This window comes from Acromyrmex echinatior, chromosome 18 (genome assembly GCF_024713525.1).
Source record: "Acromyrmex echinatior isolate Ae372 chromosome 18, ASM2471352v2, whole genome shotgun sequence".
NCBI classification, from domain to species: Eukaryota; Metazoa; Arthropoda; class Insecta; order Hymenoptera; family Formicidae; genus Acromyrmex; species Acromyrmex echinatior.
Window position 1 is genome coordinate 2,315,407 of NC_141869.1, and position 20,273 is coordinate 2,335,679.

Sequence of the window (20,273 nt, forward strand, 5' to 3'; positions counted from 1 at the left end):
TAATTGATGAAATATTTTAGGCAACCTAGTTAACCGCAAAAAAGTCGACGAACTCTGTAACGTACACATATCGAGTGCGCCAAAAGCGTCAAAAAATTCATGCACCGTTCTCTCTTCGCGTAACAAGCAACCCATCACCAAAGAATAACGAATCGCTGGATCGGTATACGTCTTCTTTATTTACGAGGGAAAATTCTATGTAGTGCGCGTGAACGCTCCAGCGTCGTGTTCCGCAACAACCGTCCAATTAAATGCCGTCCGAAGGAAAGGATTAGCAAGGCGTGAATAACGCGTGGAAAAGCCGCGGCGTTTTACAATGCAACAACGGGGGATGGACGACGGAGGGGGGACGAGAGAGGGGGGGAGCGACCATTAAATCAGTGTGCATCGATTACGTTTATTGTGCCCCGGTAAGTATACTCGCCGGAAATGCGGAAAGAAACACTCGAACGAGCGCCGGCTCTCCATTACTCGCCGGACTGGAATCGCCGCTTATTGTTACAAAGGGTGGAGAGCCGGTGGGTTCGCCGAAGTCGCGCGATAAACCTCCACCCACGCCCATAATTTCGAATTCTTTCCACGCGAGACCACGCCGGTGTTTTACGACGTTTCCTCGAGCGTCTTACTAATAGCCGACTAATTCGTTTTTCGCTATTCCCATTTCGTATATTCCCGTGACCATTGTTCCTGCCCTTTTCTCTCCCTGGCGTGCGTGCGGAGGAAGGAAAAACGAGGACTTTCTAAGAAAATGGCAACGCGCGAGTTCTCGCGATGCTTTATTTCACGCTTTTACCCCCTTTTACGCCCTTCCGCCGCTAATCTTCCGTCTTCTGCTTCCTTTCTTTTTTTTTTACTTCGCTCTCTCTTCGCACCTTTTCATCTCTTTTTTCTTGGTATTAATGTGGTTTTGTTTTCGCATTTTTCCACCCTTCTTTTTTCACCTTGCTTATTATGTGTATACGGGAATGCTGGGGGGTTCTACCTCGTTTTGACTTTTTCCATCTATTTTTCACTATCTTGCTAGATACTTTTTTGCCTTCATCTCCGCGCTTTCCTCTTTGCCTCGTGTTTTCCATGGTGCATGTTCTATCTCATTATCTTAGAAACGACTTGATTGCGCACTCATATGTTATACTTACTGCCATGTACACAGACACCATATGCGATATATAATCACACTTTTAAAACATTCATGCATGGATTTCCAGATCATATGTGCTTATTATTTTCCTTGTTTTGCAGCATAAATATTTTGCATTAAGCGCGTTTTGGTGAATTACGTTTATCGTTTGATTTTTAATGAGCCAATTTTGAGGTAAATTAATTTGTACGTCGAACGTACGTGCTTTAAAAAAAAAATTTAATTTCATCAAAACGCAAACATAAAATAAATGAAAAAATTTTTATACGCGTTCTGTTGATAAATATATTACAAACGTATACACGTCCCAAATGAATCCCTACATTTCTGCGTCACGCCATGTAAAGTCATTATCAATCATTGCTGAGCATAATCACCGTTTTATTCGCGTATAAAAGTCCGCGCGGTCACAAAAAGTCTCCGGGTATTTCTTTTCCCTCCTTTTTTCTCCGTTGATTTTTTCATCGTCTCTGTGCAGTATAACGACGGTGCAACTGGCGTTTAATTGCGAAACATTTCGGCCATAATGCGAAACGATGAATCAACGCAGGACTCTATCCTGTTTAATTACAAAATATCCACATCCACGAGCTCTTTGCCTGTCTACGCCTCCATGTCATCTCCGCGTTGCTGAGAGATCGCGTTATTTTTCTTCACTGGAACGCACACCCGGGTTTCTCCCTCCCGCAGAATTTTCGCTGTTCGAATTCGTCAGCAATAAACCCGGGCAAACGAGGGCGCGCAAAAATTAATGTATCGCAATTTGCGCAATTCGTTCGTTGATTTCCGCGCTTGATAAATGCGGACGCAAATGTACGACGACCGTAACGTCGTTACTCGACTACTATATTCATGGTTTACCACTATAGATTGCGAAAAATAAACATCAATAGCGTCGAAAAGGAACGACGAGTATCGTTTCTATAATTATTAATTATAATAACATGGGTCGATATATTGTTTATTTGATAATTTTATATTTATTTAATACTCTCTAAATCTGAATCAGTGGATAGTCACTAATTATCCAGTGGCATACTTGATACTAGACAATCAGTGAAATTCAACTGAAAAAGGAAGAATGTTTGAGCATTAGGTAATTAAAATACTGATATTTGCACAATTTCAATCTTCTAATATCATATTCATTGAATTTATTAAAAGGTTAGTTAGATCACATAATAAAAATTAGATAGGTTATGGATTTCATTGACTGATTACCAGGCATACTTAGCACTGATTCAGAATTAGAGAATACGTATTACATCTCGATAAAAGTATATTTTGTGCAGTTCAAAGTTGAGTTTAACTTAATAATTTCTTTGTGTATATTTTTATAATAGCTACCAATATTCGTAAATGCATCTCACGTTCGTAATAGCACCGCCGGATGTTGGTAACTTGCGGATTCCCAGTGTACAAGCTTCCGCTGTCGGCGCAAAGTTTCTATTACTGCTTTCCACGATGAAACTTTGTTGCTCAAATTCGAAATGACAAAGTAGTGCCGTGCACACGGTGACGCGGCGATTTATCGGATGCCTCGGATACAATACAATACAGACACTGTAAAAAGTTTCCCTCGTACATATAAAACACAGATAAATGACGATGTGCTAAAAAGAATGACGGTAAAACTGTAAAATTGAATAAAGGCTATATATAAATATATCTCGATAGCAAGAAATTCTATACTCGAGAAAGCTTTCTCAAAATTCTTAATAAAGTAATATAATTTTTGCACAATATCGCATATACGCGAAACAGGCTTTTATTTGTGGTCTTCGGTGACTTTTATGCAAAACAATCGCGACGCAAAGCCATTCCGCGAAATAGAAATTGCCTTTCTGCAGAGAGCTCTCGTGCCGTGAAATTGTTTGCACGTAAAGAATGAAACTTAAATGATTCTTTTCTGGCAGTCGTGGATATTTGCGTTGTCCTCGATTTAAATGCGATTTCTCGGAGGAATCGGACGGGAGATATCCGGCAGTAAATTGAAATATTTAATATTCCGCTTTGAAAGCGTTGATTGCGAGTGGATGCAGACGTTGATCGCGACGTTAAAACTTTTACGTGCTATCTGTTACAAAGGAAAAAGCGGAAGTTACGTGAGAATGTAACGTGAGTGATACGCACCATGTAATCAGTCGTGCTTCAATTGAACACCGTTTCGTCGTTGGGACAATTCGCATCTAGTTTTCGAGGTCTGATAAAAGCGCAAAAGTTGAAAATCTATTAGTAGGAAACGATTATGAAGCGCCATTTCTATTTTCGCGAATCGCGAAGGCTTTGCTAGCAAAAGCTTTAAGCCTCGGCTATGTTAAATAACTCCGCACGCACGTCGACTGGCATACAAAAGTGGAAAGTAAAAGCAGACGAAGAGAATGGAGGATAGTGGAAGGTGCGTGCACGCGAAATACACAGACGCCACACTGATGTATGGAAATATGCTGAATATTTTCCGAAGATATGTCGGATATCCTCGGATTTATACAATTCCACGTCAGTTATTGCCTTTAAGGATGGCGCGATATTTTATTGTACATCGGAGTTCTCAGAAAAAGAGAAAAGTGGCTTATCCATTCGCGCGAGCTCTTTAGTCTTTTATTTTGCAACCCGTCATTCGACATTCGTGAAATAAGTGCCGGAAATTTAGTCCTTATAATATCGAAGCGAAAAGAAAGAGAGAGAGAGAGAGAGAGAGAGAGAGAGAGAGAATCGATAAAGGGAATTATCTCATCTTTTGACACGTTCAATCTAGTTGCCGCGGTCTCGTAATTGCGTGGAAATGAGGGTTTGTTAAATTAAATTCAGCACATGATAGAATTTTATAGTACTTCGAGAGTTATCTGGAATTATTAATCCGCTAAATCCGGTAGAGGAAAAAAGTAACGCGTGAATTTGCGAAATGTCCGTGTTCATGCAGAAGTCGATGCAAATACGCACACACTCGTGTGTTTAGCAGGCTTATGATATGAATCGCTCTCTGCAAAGTTTCATCATATATATTTTATATATCGTACGAGTATATTATGTGAGTATGTGTGTGTGTGTGTGTGTGTGTATGTGTGTATAAATATGTATTTGTAACTTCCGCAAAAGTTCTGAGCGCGCTTCTCTCACTGTAATGTGCGAGAAAAAACCACTGCGCCATTCTCATTTATACGCTTTCTATTACGGAAACTCATATTTCAATATTGCGTAATATTGGAATCAATTGAACATGTTCAATTTTTGCTCCAAAAATTCTCCAATGATTCGTGTAATAATTCTTTCACGCACAAAATTTATTTCCATTGATTTTGAAATCTGTGCCTCGCGAAATCAATAAGTTTCAATGTTTCCTCTTAATAATTCATAAAAATCTTTTGAACCAGACACTACACTTAATTCCTTTAATTTTACAAATGCAAACTCGAAACATACGAAGACATTAGCATTTCAGTGGAGTCTGCAGTAATAGTCAGAAATACTGGGAGTTTTCTATTACGAGAACTCTATTTCAATATTGCATAATCTCGCTAAATTAGAATGTGCGTGTGTAATTCTTGCCCCAGATAATATATTCCAAATAACTCTTCTAATAATATTTTTATAGGTATATCTAAGCGTAAAATTTTCCTACAAATTATTATAGTTCGATTGATTACAGAGTCCGTGCATCGCAGACGGTTTCAACAATCTGTTTTAATAATTAATCCATAAAAATCTTTCGAATCACAGATTTTCCTTCAATTCTACAAATGCAAAGTCGAAACAAAGTATCAACATTTTCAGTGGAGTCTTGAAAGTTTAAATACGCAGTGATAGTCATACATAGAAATACCGGGAGCGTCGCGTCAGAAATTCTTATCAGTCTGCGTGCCACGAAGGAACGGCGTGTCATTAATATAACACACATTTTTGCATGCTACCCGTAGATTCGGTAATATTATGCGCGGTCGTTCGAATATTCAACGGCGGTCGCGTCGTTGCGGCGTGGCTACAGCTATGCATATCGGATACGTTATAGATCGCAGACGAGCCGCACGTTGGTGAAGGGGCATGGGTGCACGGTGTTCAATTCGTAGGATAGTTAAGGGCACTGACGTAACTACTGCGGCTAATGAGGCATAAACAACCGGGGGTGCTAGGTGGCCGAGACCGCGCGTACGGTAACCACCATCCCCTAAACATTTCTCTCTCTCCCTCTCTCAGTCTGCTGTTCGCTTCACCCGCCTGCCACCTATTCCCCTGCCTCCTGAGCCTAACCAGCTATCCTCGTCTATTTTAGTGGCCGTCTATAGTTTAGTCACTGTTCTCGTAAACTAATAATATCGGCGCCGCAGAACGATCCTTCCGTGCGGTCAGCCTCGAATTTATGGTCGCTGATCCCCAAGCCGGATCGCGCTCACGTTTGCTCCATCCGCCCAAGATCGTCGCTTTGGATCCGGTAAAACATCCACGGTTTACGGTTCGCTACATCTCAATTGCGAAAACCGGGCAACGTATTCGCGCGAGCCATTTCGACTTTTCTACGAGCCTCTCGAAAAGTCCTCTATTGTTTCGAAGGCTGAGAAGATATCAGAAGAGTAACCTTCCCGTAGTTCTGTTTAGTCGGTATCAACTGGGCTAACGCTATTCTATTTCTAAACAATTGCGAAATATCGAACTTCGCTGACCGAGATAAACTTTTAATACAAATATGATGCACGTAGAGGAAAGAGAAAAGCGATAAAACGAAATAATTGAAGGCTTGCTGCAATAATAATAGACTGACTCACAACGAATATATGATAGTAGAAATGGAGAGAGTTCCTATAATAAAAGTTTGGCCGAAGCAGATTAGTTTTTTGATTGATCGTTACTTATCTATTCAGTACATTATTCAGATAATGTCGTATATTTTTGGAAAATCAGAGAAAGCGAGAGAAAGAAGGAAAGAATGAAATAGATAGTTATCTATCTGTTTTTCTCACTTTGATCGAACTCTTATATTATAAGATCTTTAGAAATAGATAAGACAGAGTCCTCCTTTATTTGTCTCTAACTCACTGTTATTGTTATCTTTATAAAGTGGTTCATATTTTTTTTCTGTCACTCAGCAATGCAACCATCATCGGATACAAAGAAATTTTATTCCTCTTGTAATATTCTTTATTCACGATCTACAATCCATAAGAAAACTTTTTGAACATATGCCAAAACATGAGAAAGTTTTGTAAACATGTTCAAATAAATATTTTTCCCATCATTTTAACTTTACAGTTTATTTTCTTCGTTTTTTACAAAATATAGGTTAGTCCATTGTTGCAGCAAACTCTTCAATTAAAAATATAAAACAGAATTAGAATGAAACAATGAGTCGATTAAGCAATTAATTAATTCGAAAGCTAATGCACGTGTAAAAATGCGCAATCCATATTTTTTGTGCCGTCTGCCTTAACTGATCCCTCCAATCCCCAAAATTTTTTTGCGAATTTTGAGAGCGTATAAATAGCACATTATTATAATTTATTCATTAAGATTTGATTAATTGGTAAATATAAGGGCCAACTAGGCAGATCTTTTGTGCCGTATAGTTACAATGCATATTCAATGCATGAAAAACGACGTTAACATTCAGAACTATATTCGCGTCTCGAAACGCCGAAAAGTGACATCAATCTTATTCTATGCAAGTTCGCTAGGTCACGCAGCACCGCTGTGTATTTTTATTTAGATTAATACTCCTTCTTTCTTGCCGCGCGATTCCAATCGCCCGGTCATTCTTATGACATGCGACACGCAACAAGTTCGCGTGAAGTAAGTTTAATCTCGGCTAAGACGCGAGTTGAGCGATGAGTTCACATCAAAAATTATTTTCTTACGTAAGATTGCACGATATCATGTTATGTTCTTAAGTATCTGCCTTCTAATTTTTAAATATATTTCCTGTTCTTGAGAGTATAATATATACTGATTGTTAATTCTCAGTTAACACACAATAATTTTCTGGTCCTTTTTACTTCACACGATGAGTCATTTCCATTATGTGTTGTCCCAGGTTAATTTTCATCGCTTTTTAACAAATATACAAAAATTATTAACTGATTTTTATATTTTTAACATCTTAAGAAAATATTTATAACATCGTGTATTTTAAAAAATGTATATAAATATGATAACTAATTACTTGATGCATCTACTTTTTCAAAGAAATATGCAGAACACGAATGATCCAATCGTGTATATTAAGGATTATTTATTTTGTCATAAATTTTAAAGAATAGAGGAAAGTGAAACAATTGAAGAGCTTGCTGCAAAAATTGGATTAAATGGGCTGAACTACAATGTAACCGAATATGTAATATTAATAGAAATGAATAAGAGTGACTGTAATACTGACAGTTTTTTTATTTGTTCCAAAAATTGGGCCATTGTTATCACTGCTATGTATATACAGTGATTTGTATTTTTTCTATTTACATTTTTACTAAGCAGTGTAACCAATTTTGCAATAATAACATCGTGAACACACGTGGTAGTAAAGCGTACAAAATTCACTGAAAAATAGATTTAAATCACTAAATTACACGTATAAAACAGTTGCACAAATACTGTAACATTAAAAAAAAAATGCAATGGAGAAAATTGCAGATTTGTTAAAAGATTCAAAAGATAATTTCCCAACTCGAACTACTACACATATATAGAGACATCGCAGTTTCCGTCGTTTGAATGCATATGCATTTGTCATTTAGAGGAAGATGAATTATTCAAGGCAACCTATTTTCCCTATGACGAATAACTTCTGACTAATTCTGTATCTTTAAGTAATTCTAGATTTCTAATGTCGACGAGAGAACATCTGAGTCGTACTTCAATCTATCAAAACAGCTAGAAAAGAAGATTACCGTTTTCGACGTTCACCGAGTGTCCTTTAAAAGCGTATCCTCGGATTTAATGTCAGTCATTACCACGTACCGGTACGATCATTCCGCGTTAATTTCCGAGGACATCGCCAGTTACGGCCATTACTCTCTGTAAGAAATCCTTCAGGGGATTTTTACTATTCCCCATGGAAGACGGACGGGTAGACGACCGATAAGCTTCTCACCGACACTACCGGTGATAATTACGTAGCATGAGTTGACCGGTTTTGTTTACTACACGGAAAACGAGCGTGGAAAACGCTCGAGGGAAGACGAGTTTGCCTTGAACGAGCGACGAGAATGAAAGAAAGTAAGAGCGTGAGATCGGCGGGTAATTCTAACCGGGTTTAAGAGGGTCGTTCTTAAAGCTCGTCCAACCGATCCAAGGATCGGCGACCTGGAGGCGTACGACCGCTAAGAAGAACGAAAAGGAGAAGAAGAAACGAGAGAAAGTGGAAAGAGAATGTAAAGAGAAGGCGGATCGTTTCCGCGAAGAGGAAGAGCAACGAGGAGCGCAAGCCGAGGAGCTACTTCTTCGCGTTTCAAAGTAATTTCGTTAAACGCTCGTGAAAGCTCGCCTGCGAGAGAGGAAGAACGCTCCCGTTGTTTAAACGTATAGCCTTCACCCGAACAGTTGAGAGGGTGGAACACTCGCCGGCACTTCGAGCGCGGCGGAGGCGACGAAATGAGGTAGAAATCGATCGTCTCGTCGTCCTCGTCGTCACATCGCCCACGAGGCCGGGGATATGAGAGACATCATCTCTCTCTCTCTCATTGCGTCGTGACATATTTGCCACTCGTCTGTAAAATACGGCTAAATCGCCGCGGAATTTAAACGGCCGCCATCGAAGCTGTATTGAACAATGGTTTCACGGATCATCGAGCGTTGATGATACAGCAGTAAAGCGCTCGTTTGAAAACGAAACGAGTTTGCTGTATTGCTTGACAATATAAAGGGGAAAGCATCATTCATAATATTATTCATTATTAATATTATCATAATTATCGCACGAAGAGAAAAAGCGGGAATAAATTTTTCGTCCATTAGATAACGCAATCACGCGATTCCTTTTGAAACGCTCTCTTAAGAATACCATTAAAAAAAAATTATATTTTTTTTCATTATACTGTAGTATTTATTCTCCCTTTCTAAAGGTTTTAAAGGTTAATTGACTAGCATTTACTCGCTAATTACGCTATTAACTACGCCATTAAAGTCAGCATACATTAGTACCAAAAATTACATTAATTCTAGCGAGTGAAGAGAAATGTGTAAAATTTTGCTCCGGTATTCGCGTTGCGAGAAACACGAAACAATTAATTCCGCCAATAGACGATTAAATATAATACCGTTGGAACTTTCATCTAGCGAAATCTGTACAATTTAACGTGCTATAAAACCTATATTTAAAGTTTATTAAAATTGGTAGTTAATGGAATTTTGTTTTCAAATTACATTGGTAACACAACTCGTGCAGTATTAACTGGGAACTGTAAAGTGGTCAAAAGTGGAAATATTTTTCTTTTTCTTGTATTTTAGGGGAGGTGTGCTAGATTCGCGAAATTAGCATGCTATACTTTCAATTTTGATTTTTTAGTATAAAAAATCCAGAACTTTTTTTATTTTGATAAGGAATTGCAGATTTATGAAAAGTGCTAATGAAACTGACATTATATCTTTCATATGTCGTGCTAATTTCATGATTACTCAAAAGTAGGATTTATAAAGTTAGCACAATATTCTATTAATATAAAAAAAATAATGACAATAGCACTTTTCATAGTTCTACAGTTCTTTATCGAAATAAAAGAGTTCTGTATTTTTTAAACTAAAAAAATCAGAATTAAAAAAGCAGCAGCCGAAATTCTATTTAACCCTCCAGCACTATCCCGAAATTTTCTATCATAGTTTACACTCTGAGCCATTGAAGGAAACACAACATATATTTTTTAGTATATAAAAATCCGGAGTATATAAAAATCTAAAAAAATTCTTGTACACTTACGAAATTTTTAACAATAAGTTTTTAACAAAAACTGGACTTTATTTCTTTACGTATTGAAATTTGAGTAAGAATTTTGAGATAACGTGATATCGACTGTGCCTTAAAAGACACAAAGTGATGCTGGAAGATTAAAAATGATTGTAGAGCAAAGAATTCTGTAACTAAGGAGAAATGTCGCAGGAATTGCGATAAATTATCAACACGACACTTTTATTCCAAGTATACCATGATGTTTTCTATACTTGCGCATATACGAGAGCGCGTATATTTCATACTTCATATGAGGGTCTAGTATCTTTCACACCGCGATCGACACAATTGTTGTATATTCATATCGAGCGATGATCGCATCTCCATGTTAAAGGCCGGCAAATAGCGCCGGCAAACTCAACAAAGTTCAATACTGACAGCATCCTTTATTCACCAACAATCATTATTGAGAGACTCACGGATCAATTAATTTCCGCCTTCCGTGGCGGTTTACCGATCTAGTAGCTGAACTATGAATCCATGTAAACGTCGCCGCTTATATGCGCATGAGAGCCAGCCTCGAACCTCGATTCCATCCCATTCCGACCAATAACTACCTTCGTAGAATTTCATTAGGCCGTAGATAGACGTTTTCCGTGTGTTAGCTTCATCGGATTCACGTAAATCTACTCGTAACCCGCCTCGCATAATCCTCGTAGCAGAAAATGAAAACTTTCAATTAAAAAGATGCATCGATTGCTTATTTAAGTCTGTTCACGTTACTTGTACTTTTAGTGCGCGAGGTATCTTCTTTTTTTCTTCCTCTTCAATCCTCAAATATATATTTATTTCACTTTAAATGCAAAAATTTTTAGAATTTTAAGCAACGCGAACAGACCTTTTGTTAAATGGTCATTTATGGCCTTCGCTGTAAACGACAAATTTCATTTAACAAAAGGTCTATTCGCGCTGTTTGAAACAACGATCTGATTCACGCTCACAACAATCCGATTCATGCTCATTTTGCTTTGTTCTTGTTTAACATTCGATAAATAACAAGGATAAAATTGTTTCAAAAAAGGAAAGAAATTATTAAACTATTTTTTAACTTAACAGAAAATTATTTTAATCAAATAATATTGGCAAAAAAGAATATATTTTTAGAAAATAATCAAATATTATTTTTGTTATTTTCACTTCACAAAAATCCATCCTTTTTGATGGTTTTGATACTTAAAAAATTATAACAAATTCGAAATAATTCATCAGACGTGACATAAATATTACCTATAGGAAATATTACCAGCAGTTTATATTTACCTTGATAAAACGACTAAATCCAAAATGAAACAATTTCTTCTTCGAGCTTCAATTACCAAAACTGTTCAACTCTAAATGCTCTCTGAAGAAGATTCTTATTTATCAAGATGACACATAACTCAAAATTGTATCACTCTTGTAGAAGGTATTATGATCTCTTAAAAATATTAGAAACGACACAATTGTTATTTGGCAGACAGACTGTGAAATTAAATTAACTTTTGATGACTGATAGAGTAATGTTTATTTAACATTCATAGCAATAATTCGAAGATCATATTTTTTAGTTGTGTCAAGAAAGAGTGTCAAGTAATGATTCAAGCATCGCAGCGACAACAGACTATATTGCCTTAGAAAGTAATCACGCAAGTGGGAAGTGACAGTGAAAATTAGGAATGCGTCTGAAATGTGTATTGTCGCGTCTCTGAACTGAGAATGTCATAAATGCGACAGCACGGTGTGCTCTACTATTATGACTTCTCGCATATCCAACGTGCAGATCGATTCACTATTTCCAGATTTCGCGACGCGCACGTTCCATGTAATAACAAACATGTTCAACATCACATTACACACACAAAATCATGCAAACCTGCTATTTATCATTCATATTTCTTCGTGACAGATTTTCGATTTCTAATGCCTTATTCATATTTCGTATCGAGTACTTGCCTCCGCCGAATGAGACCAAAAGCAATCTGCTTCGTTTTATTTGTACGACCCATTATGCATATCATCGACGTGTCAATAAATTTCACGAATCGTGACGACCGTCGGGAATTGACATCCGGCAGCGCGGGGTAAATCGTTAGAAATTTATTCAGCGCGGTGAGGTCTCGGCCAACCCCCGACTCGAAGTTATTCCCGGCGGCATGGCTAAAGCCGACGCGTAAAATTCACGCCATCCTTTACATAACTGGATTCAATCGGAAGGCGTTTTCCTCGTGAACGCGACTTCGCGAATGCACATCGATGAGGTTCTTCCCCGCTCGCTCCGGATTTGAAGGGAGCTGCAGCTTGGGCGCGAGAAGGTGGGTCTTACGCATTCGAGAGAAGCGGAATGAATGTAGATTCAATGCGCTCTCGCGCGTATTCCCGCGACATTCTACTTGCCTTCCGTTCACGAAAAGCTAAGTCGAACGTAAAGCGCGTTGCGCGCGCGCGTATCCACAGAAAAGCTTCGCGGCTTGAAAACCGCTTTAACATAATGTAAGAGATTAATTACTACCATCCCATGGAGTGTGTTCTACGAGAATCGCTTTTTAGACCGTCACACCGCACGCGGACGAGTCGATAAATTATTTACGACGGCAGAATCTGCGAGCTGGAATCGCGCGCTTCCGCGTTACGGAGAATCGATTCACGGGGAAGCTTTCAAATATAAATTTAATCGAGATATACGTTTTATTTGGGCAATTCGTATCGTTCGAACAAAAATTGATTTGGCTCAAAACGATAGTTTGATGACGAAACAAATTCTGTCCCATACGATACAAAGATTCTTGCGCTGGAAGCAGCTAATAGGAAACATTACTCCGAGCAACGTCCGTGAAATTACAATATAATATGAATATCACTTTAAAAAAGTTTTTTTATTCCAAAAATATCAAAAATGGATTTTCTCTGCTTTTTATTTATATATATATATGTGTGTGTATAATAGTAAATGTATGAATATATATGCATATAATATATATTCGAATATAGAAAGATTTCTATATTTTCTAGCTGATATAAAAGTAATAATAAATTGTAATAATAATAAAATATTCTCTTGAAAAAAAAAATTGTAATGATAGCCTGTTGAATGTCTTTTGTGTTTTCTGGAAAATTATGGTTTGGTTGTTCTACCTTTCAATAATCTTCAGCTCACTCTCTTTTTTCACTCTTTTGTTTATCCATTAGATAAAGTTTCATCAGTTTATCCGAAGATGAAACATCGGCCCTAAGAATAATATTTCTTCTGAGATGACGAAAACTCATTCAGTTATATCTCTCTCGCGTACAAAATTGAACAAAAACGAATATCATTTTTTTTTCAAGATTTGCTTCATTATTTTCGTAAGATAGTAAGTATAAGCAGCAAAAATAAAGATCTGCCTTGCTGTATTGTTCGGATACGTCGAGGTGGGACTATTTCAATTTCATATTTCTCCAGATATCGCGAATTTAACAGACGGAAACATTATTTGTATTTCCCCAGGGTTACGAGCATTATCCCGCTTTCCTCGACACGTTTCCCATACACGTGCACGCGCGTGTATAACGCGTGTGTTTGCGATACAGACGGAAACTATGATGCTAGCCGTAAGAAAGTTATGAGGCTTAGATGCAAGCTTGTAACGCGCGTGAGTTTACGTCCGTAACAAGCTTACAAACGCCGACACTTGATGTTCATGCGAAATCGAGCAGATAATTGATCCTTAAAACGAAGTTTCTCGAATGTTGCAAGAATAGACAAATAAGATTTATTTTACGGACTTAAACTCTAAAAAGCTCATTTCAGATGATTTATTGTATAATTCATTAGATTTCAGATTGTGATTCTATTTATGATTTTAAATGCTGCATATTTTGTATGTGTATATATACATTTATGGAGAATCAGAGAATTACGGAGAATCAGAGAATTACGGAGAATTAAAGTGTATATTACATTACGTAATATACATTTTATGTATGTGTATATTTCTCTGATTCTTCCATATACCTATCACACATAAAGTAATCATAAAAAATGTAAAATATTACACATCAAATAATTTCTATGCTTAATATGTTTCACATTATATGTAAACAAAGCTTTTTAGCTCTGGTTCAATTAAATGAATTATGAAATATCTAAAATGAGTTTGCCTCCGAAAATCTCATTTGTTATAATTTGTTAATTATAATTTGTTTAAAATTTCCATTCACGTATTACATCTATGAGCGCTCGTTTCTCATTTAAGAGTAGAAATTTAACATAACGTATGTTGATTCGACTGCCACTCACTTCGCTGAAAGGCACTTATGCTCATACGAAATATTATTTTACGCTTCTTGTCTTGCTTTATGGAAAGATACAGACGTTCCACGAACAAAAGCGTCGGACGGAGATGGGCCGCCAATATTTTCAGTAGTAACACTCGATGTCTGGAACATCGGGTTGAAGCGGCAAGAGCGGAAAGAAAAACCATACGAGGTACGGTATATAAGAGTCGACGAGAGATCGGCGTTCTAGGGTGAATGGTCAAAGAAGAAGTACGAAGTAGAAAGACACGTGAAAGATGATACGTCCAGAGGTGGAATATATATATATAATATATATATATATATATATATATACATTCTACCTATATTTGATACTGCTGTCATGCCGTATGGCGTGCGGCAGACACGGTTGATTTATTCAACCGGAAATGGAACTAGAGTGACCGTCGAGCATACTCGACGCTATGTTCCCCTGTTACTGTCCCCGAAAATACCCCGTGAGAACGATAATTGTGAGTCATTTCTCTGACGTGACGTGAAACTGAGGAGCGAACTAACAAAGTTCTACAATTAACAAGTGCCTGCAAACAATCTCACTTTGAGATAAATTCGATTCTTTTCTTTCTTACGACGGAGCTAAGTTTGGCGTCGAATAACGTAGACGCCCGGAAATAAGATCGATCGTTCTAGGAGTTCCGGAATTATTTGATACGAAGATTTATCGGTTGTTCGCGCTGGCTAATGTTATTTATACAATCAAACGTCTTTACGATTCATTCTTATGTAAAATTAATCTTAATAGACTATGACGCTAATTAGATATTTCTGATATTAAAGTATATTTTGTCCAATATGTAAAAGCAACTGCAAAAAAAGTTTTACCTCTCTTGATCTAAATATATATATATATATTCCTATTCACTTTTGGTACGAACGATAATACTGTCAACGCGAAAATACGATAGTAAGCCGCACGGGACTCGTCAGTTGTTTGTTGCGACTACTCGCAAAACTCGATTTGATGAAGTTCTCGTATAAAAACACTGTTTAGGTTTTCCCATTAATGGCAGCAGCCATAGTGCATTGTCCAGGCTAGTGTGGAATATTAATGGAACACCTGCTGTCTCTCTTTGCCGAGAGTAAGTTCGCCACATATTTTCTACACATAGGAGAGTGCTTTTAAAAGTGCTGGAGAAGGCTCTCTGTTTGTTTGATAATAAGAGAAAAGCTTCAATTCTTCCTCGTCTCTCCCTTATTCCTCCCCCCTCAAGCCCCCTATTTCCGCTATCGTTCACATGGTCCCCGCTGTCTGTGCGGGCGAAGATTAATCGTGTAACAACACCTGGCACTTAATCGGTCTGCTTGCGGAAAATCCCATCCTCTCGCAAGTAGTAGTAGTTACACTCTTGTCAGACACGGGGCTCACCTCGCCGCTATCGACAAAGCTTCCATTGTCCCAGTTAGGTCAGAATTACTGATGTGTCGTTCTACGGATAGAGAGCGGAAGGTACAGCGCGCGTATAGCAGATTTAGCTGCCACACAATTCGCGGGGACAAAAGACTGCATTTATAGTCTAATTGACAGTACAGTTTATTGAGTAAACTTCCCAAGTTAATCGAAGTTCATGTCGCTCAACCAATAAAACAACTAGAGCGTCGTTCATAATTAGACGAGAATTTCCAATACGTTTTATAAACGACACAAATTGAATTCCGCATTGTCGCAAATATAGCCACAGAATACGGCTGTATTTTGTTACATTTTTTATAACTTTTCATTTTCAATCGACAAATGTGACATCAATTGCTAATCAATTTATAAGTCGCTCAATTTGAAATACAAATTATGAAGTTAATTAGCATATTCGATAATGTGAGATAAGCACACTTTTCGATTGAACTCGATTCTGTAGCTTTTGGCTGCCGCCATGGAACGCTAACGCTTTAAGTAAACCTTTAAGTAGGTAGGTGACTATAGCACTTTAAGCATAGTTATTTTAAAAACCTTATTATGGAAAAGGGAAATAAAAAGAATTGCCCAGAAGTCTTAAAGTGCTTTAAAGTTTATTATTTTCACATTCTTCTACCTCATAAAAATATAAATAATGTAAATTTGACTCTATAATACTATTACAAAATAGAAGTTTAAAAAATTAAATTTGTTTAAGATGTTCTGAGCATCCCACTTACCTACTTAAAGGTTAAAAATTAACAGGTACTGTGACTGAATAGATAATCTGCACCGCATAAGAATTGAGGTGATCTAGTTAAGACAGGCACTTATAGCACGGAATTCTCGATGAAGAGATCGCGTACCGTACGGAATCAGAATACGAGCCAAGGATCGCGCTACATTTCCACTGTGCACGATTCCGGGATGAAGATAAAAAGAAAGGGGAAAAAAGTATCAACGTCCTAGAAAGCCGTACAGTCGTTTCCTTGGTAGCCGCGCACCCAATAATCGTCTCCGCCGGCAGTGATCATAACAGTTACGTTGCGTGCAAGATCGTTTATTTTCGCCAAGCTGAATATAACATTATTATATAAGAATGCGGCTACGGGAAAAGTCGGGAGACCGTCATCGATATAAACGGCACACGTGTTGCAAGTGATATATTTTTCTAATAAATCTGCAATGAGTTTTCCGCGGAAGGTTTAATCCGTATTTATACATTCGAAGTTCTCGCATCTATTTGTTATTTATTATTCACGTTGTAATATCTGAAGCAACGCTTTAAAATCAGATAAATGGGTATTTCTCGATAAGGGGAAAGATAAGAATTTTCTTTCTAGATTCAGTCGGATTTTTCGATAAAAAGCGAAATTTGAGAGAGAGAGAGAGAGAGAGAGAGAGAGAGAGAGAGAGAGAGAGAGAGAAACGAAAAATGAAGTCGGAATGGAAATATTCTGGTGAAATTTTCCACGAGCAGATTTCCACAATCCTCGTCATTTCCACAACCCGCCATTTCCGCTTGCGAAATTCTTTCGAAAACGTGCGGCTTATCCCTCGCGATCATCCGCCATTTTCACGTTCCCTTTCAGTTATTCCCTGAGAGACGAGGAAACTAGAGTAAGAGACTTGGATACCGTTTAGACAACTTCTGATTAGTCCATTATATTTTTCAAGATCTGCTGAAGCTAGAATGAGATAGATGCCTAAGATAGAATGAGAACGCGTGGAAGCAGATCCTGAAAAATATGGTGGACCAATGAGACGGTGTCCAGTCTCTTACTTGAAGATTTTTAGAGGGAACGCATCGCGTAGCTGCTGCTCGAATTCATATTTCACACGTTATAATCTTTAATTAAAGCAAGTTTTCCGCCGCGCATAATGCGAAGTCATTAGACGTCGTCAGATGCCACCGCGGGTTGCCATCACCGTATCCCGCCATCCGGTTTCCCGTCTCTTGGTGTGCCGTTTTGTCTGTCTTCCTCGAACTAACCGCCGTTTCGCGAAAGCGTTTAAACGAGTGGTGGTCGTCGTTAAAAATTACGAGCTGCGATATCTTATGATGTTCCCAGCATATCGCTCCTTGATATGCAACTGCTATTAACCTATTTCATGTACCGTCTCACAAACCTCGCCGGGCATCTTTTGGAAGCAGCCGATTACATGAGTTCGTCTTTATTATGCGTGGACAAAAGAGCACAAAAGATGTCGATAATTATTCCTTCAAGGAAAGGCTGAAGTATCTAAAAATGATCAAATATATTGGTTGAAAGTGCGATGTTTGTATATGAGATATTGATCGAAAGTTTTCATAGGCAAAACTATAAAAAATTTAGCTGTAATAGCATTTTAAAGTTACTACTTTGGGTCTAATCATTTTAACTGAACTGAAGATTAAATATCTTTATCTTCAGTTTTGTTAACTGCGCTTTAATACTTTTATGCACAGAATAATGAGATAAATCAAAATAATACAAAAAAAAACATGTAGTTGCTTCTAAAAAAATTATACAATATGGATACATTTTTTTTTAAATAACTATATATATTTTTTACATTAATTGATAAATAATTATGTAGGATAAGCGCAATTGGTTATTAGAATATCAAAACTTTTTGTTGCATCGCTTAAAATTCTTCCGCAATTATTTTGATAGTCCAACAAAATTATTTTCAGATCTGTATTTAGCTAAATTTTTAGATACTTTACATAAAAATTATTCTTTCATCTTTTCATTTTTTTTCGAAGACATAGCATCATAAAAAGACGGCATTATAATAGACGAGTTTCTTTTGCATCTGTTTATGACAAAATATAATAATAGTTGAAACAATACATATAAAGCGTTATATAAACTCGATTAAATAAAACCAAAGATGCAGTTGTTTGTGCTGCAGTACATCATTGACGTCGATCCTCTTAGTTGTCGACGTAGAGCTTATTCAGTCGCTCATTCAATGTGTACATAACTGTATCTTATTGCGAACAATCTTGATTCTCGTCGGTATCACTGTACATTTCGATACAAGTTCAGGTAACCAAGAGCGATTTCACTGCTGCAGCAAGTAATTCTGCGATCCGACCGAACGTTTCTGTTTCGCATTCGAGGCAGATTCGGCATCCGCCACCGTTGAACATCCGCTTATGTTTCCCGAACGACGCTGCACCTCCATTACGGATGGTACCGTTCATTTCCCCGTTCCCGTTTCACCTCTCTGCGGGTATGCCACTCGTCATGCTCCTCATCGATGTCGCGATGTACTCTTGACGCACCGCACTCGTGCTCACGAATGCAGGCTTTCTCGTGATCGTCCGGGAAACGAGCGTCCTCGTTGACGTCATCCTAGTTGTCATCGTCGTCGTCGTCGTCGTCGTCGAGAAAGGAAGAAAAGAAGGAGACTCCAAAGAACCTAACCGAGCTGAGGAGCGGATGAAGGCGCGGTAATGGAGGATGTTTGCAAGCACGATGGGGTTGGTAGTTAGGGCGGATGGATAAAAGGGTTTTATTATGTCTGAGGAAGTCACGCGAGTGCTCTGTAACGGAGGATATACCCGAGGCGACGACAAAAAGCAGGTGGGTGGTTCTCTATGTCCGAGAACGAGTCACGAAGACGCACGCGGACAAGTCTGCGCGAGTCGCACGATATAAAAGGTTTTATTGTGTCTCCATGGACGAGTCGCGTGAGAGATGGCTAAGAGACCTACCTACGCACATAGTTTCGTTGTAGAGATAAAGTCTTTATTCGCTTATTGTTTGACAGGTGCGGCGCGAAATCGTCATGGACGAGATTAAAGGCACGTTCTTCGCTATCTCGACCTATTTATAAATCTTTACAACTCCATCCGCTGCTTTCTGCAAATATACGTTTGAATTTTTAAATATAGATTTTACTTCAAAAGAATTCAGAATTACAAGATATTATATATTATAAAACATATTATAAGATATATTATAAAACATCCGATCTATAATATCATAACGAATTTATCTTTTTAAAAAAAGATAAAAAAAAAGATACTAAGTGTGAGTGCTCCTCCCAGAAAAAATCGTTACATAAATTATTATACGCACTTGTTGTGTGCTCCTTAAAGAAAAAAATGACTTTCTATTCCAAATCTATTTTCCAAACTATAAAAGTATATAATAATTTTTTGAAAAAAATGTGAAATTTTAAATTGCGCCAATTATAAATAGAAAATACATTTCGTTGAAACACTATTATATATATATATAAATATATATATATATAAATATATATATATATATATAAAACCTCTTTTAAACCTCTTTTAACAAAAATACATGAAAATAAGAGCATCTAGTTGAAATAAAAAAATTTTAATATTAAAAAACCTAGCACCGCAAACTTGGCTTGGTCTAACGGCGCCAAGTTTTTACACTAAAAATTTTTTATTTCAACTAGATGCTCTTATTTTCATGCTCGTATTTTTCAACGAAATGTATTTTCTGTTTATAGTTCGCGCAATTTGAAAATATGATTAACTTGGATTAACTGTTACT

At 37.4% G+C, this 20,273-nt stretch overlaps 2 protein-coding genes across 5 annotated transcripts in view; one reads left to right on the forward strand and one right to left on the reverse strand.

Annotated features, from left to right (window-relative positions):
• LOC105147740 (kin of IRRE-like protein 1) overlaps positions 1 to 20,273 on the reverse strand; it is a 447,481-nt gene that overhangs the window by 132,632 nt on the left and 294,576 nt on the right. The window lies entirely within an intron of this gene.
• The window catches only part of LOC105147689 (glucose dehydrogenase [FAD, quinone]), a 202,905-nt gene that overhangs the window by 22,190 nt on the left and 160,442 nt on the right, over positions 1 to 20,273 (forward strand). The window lies entirely within an intron of this gene.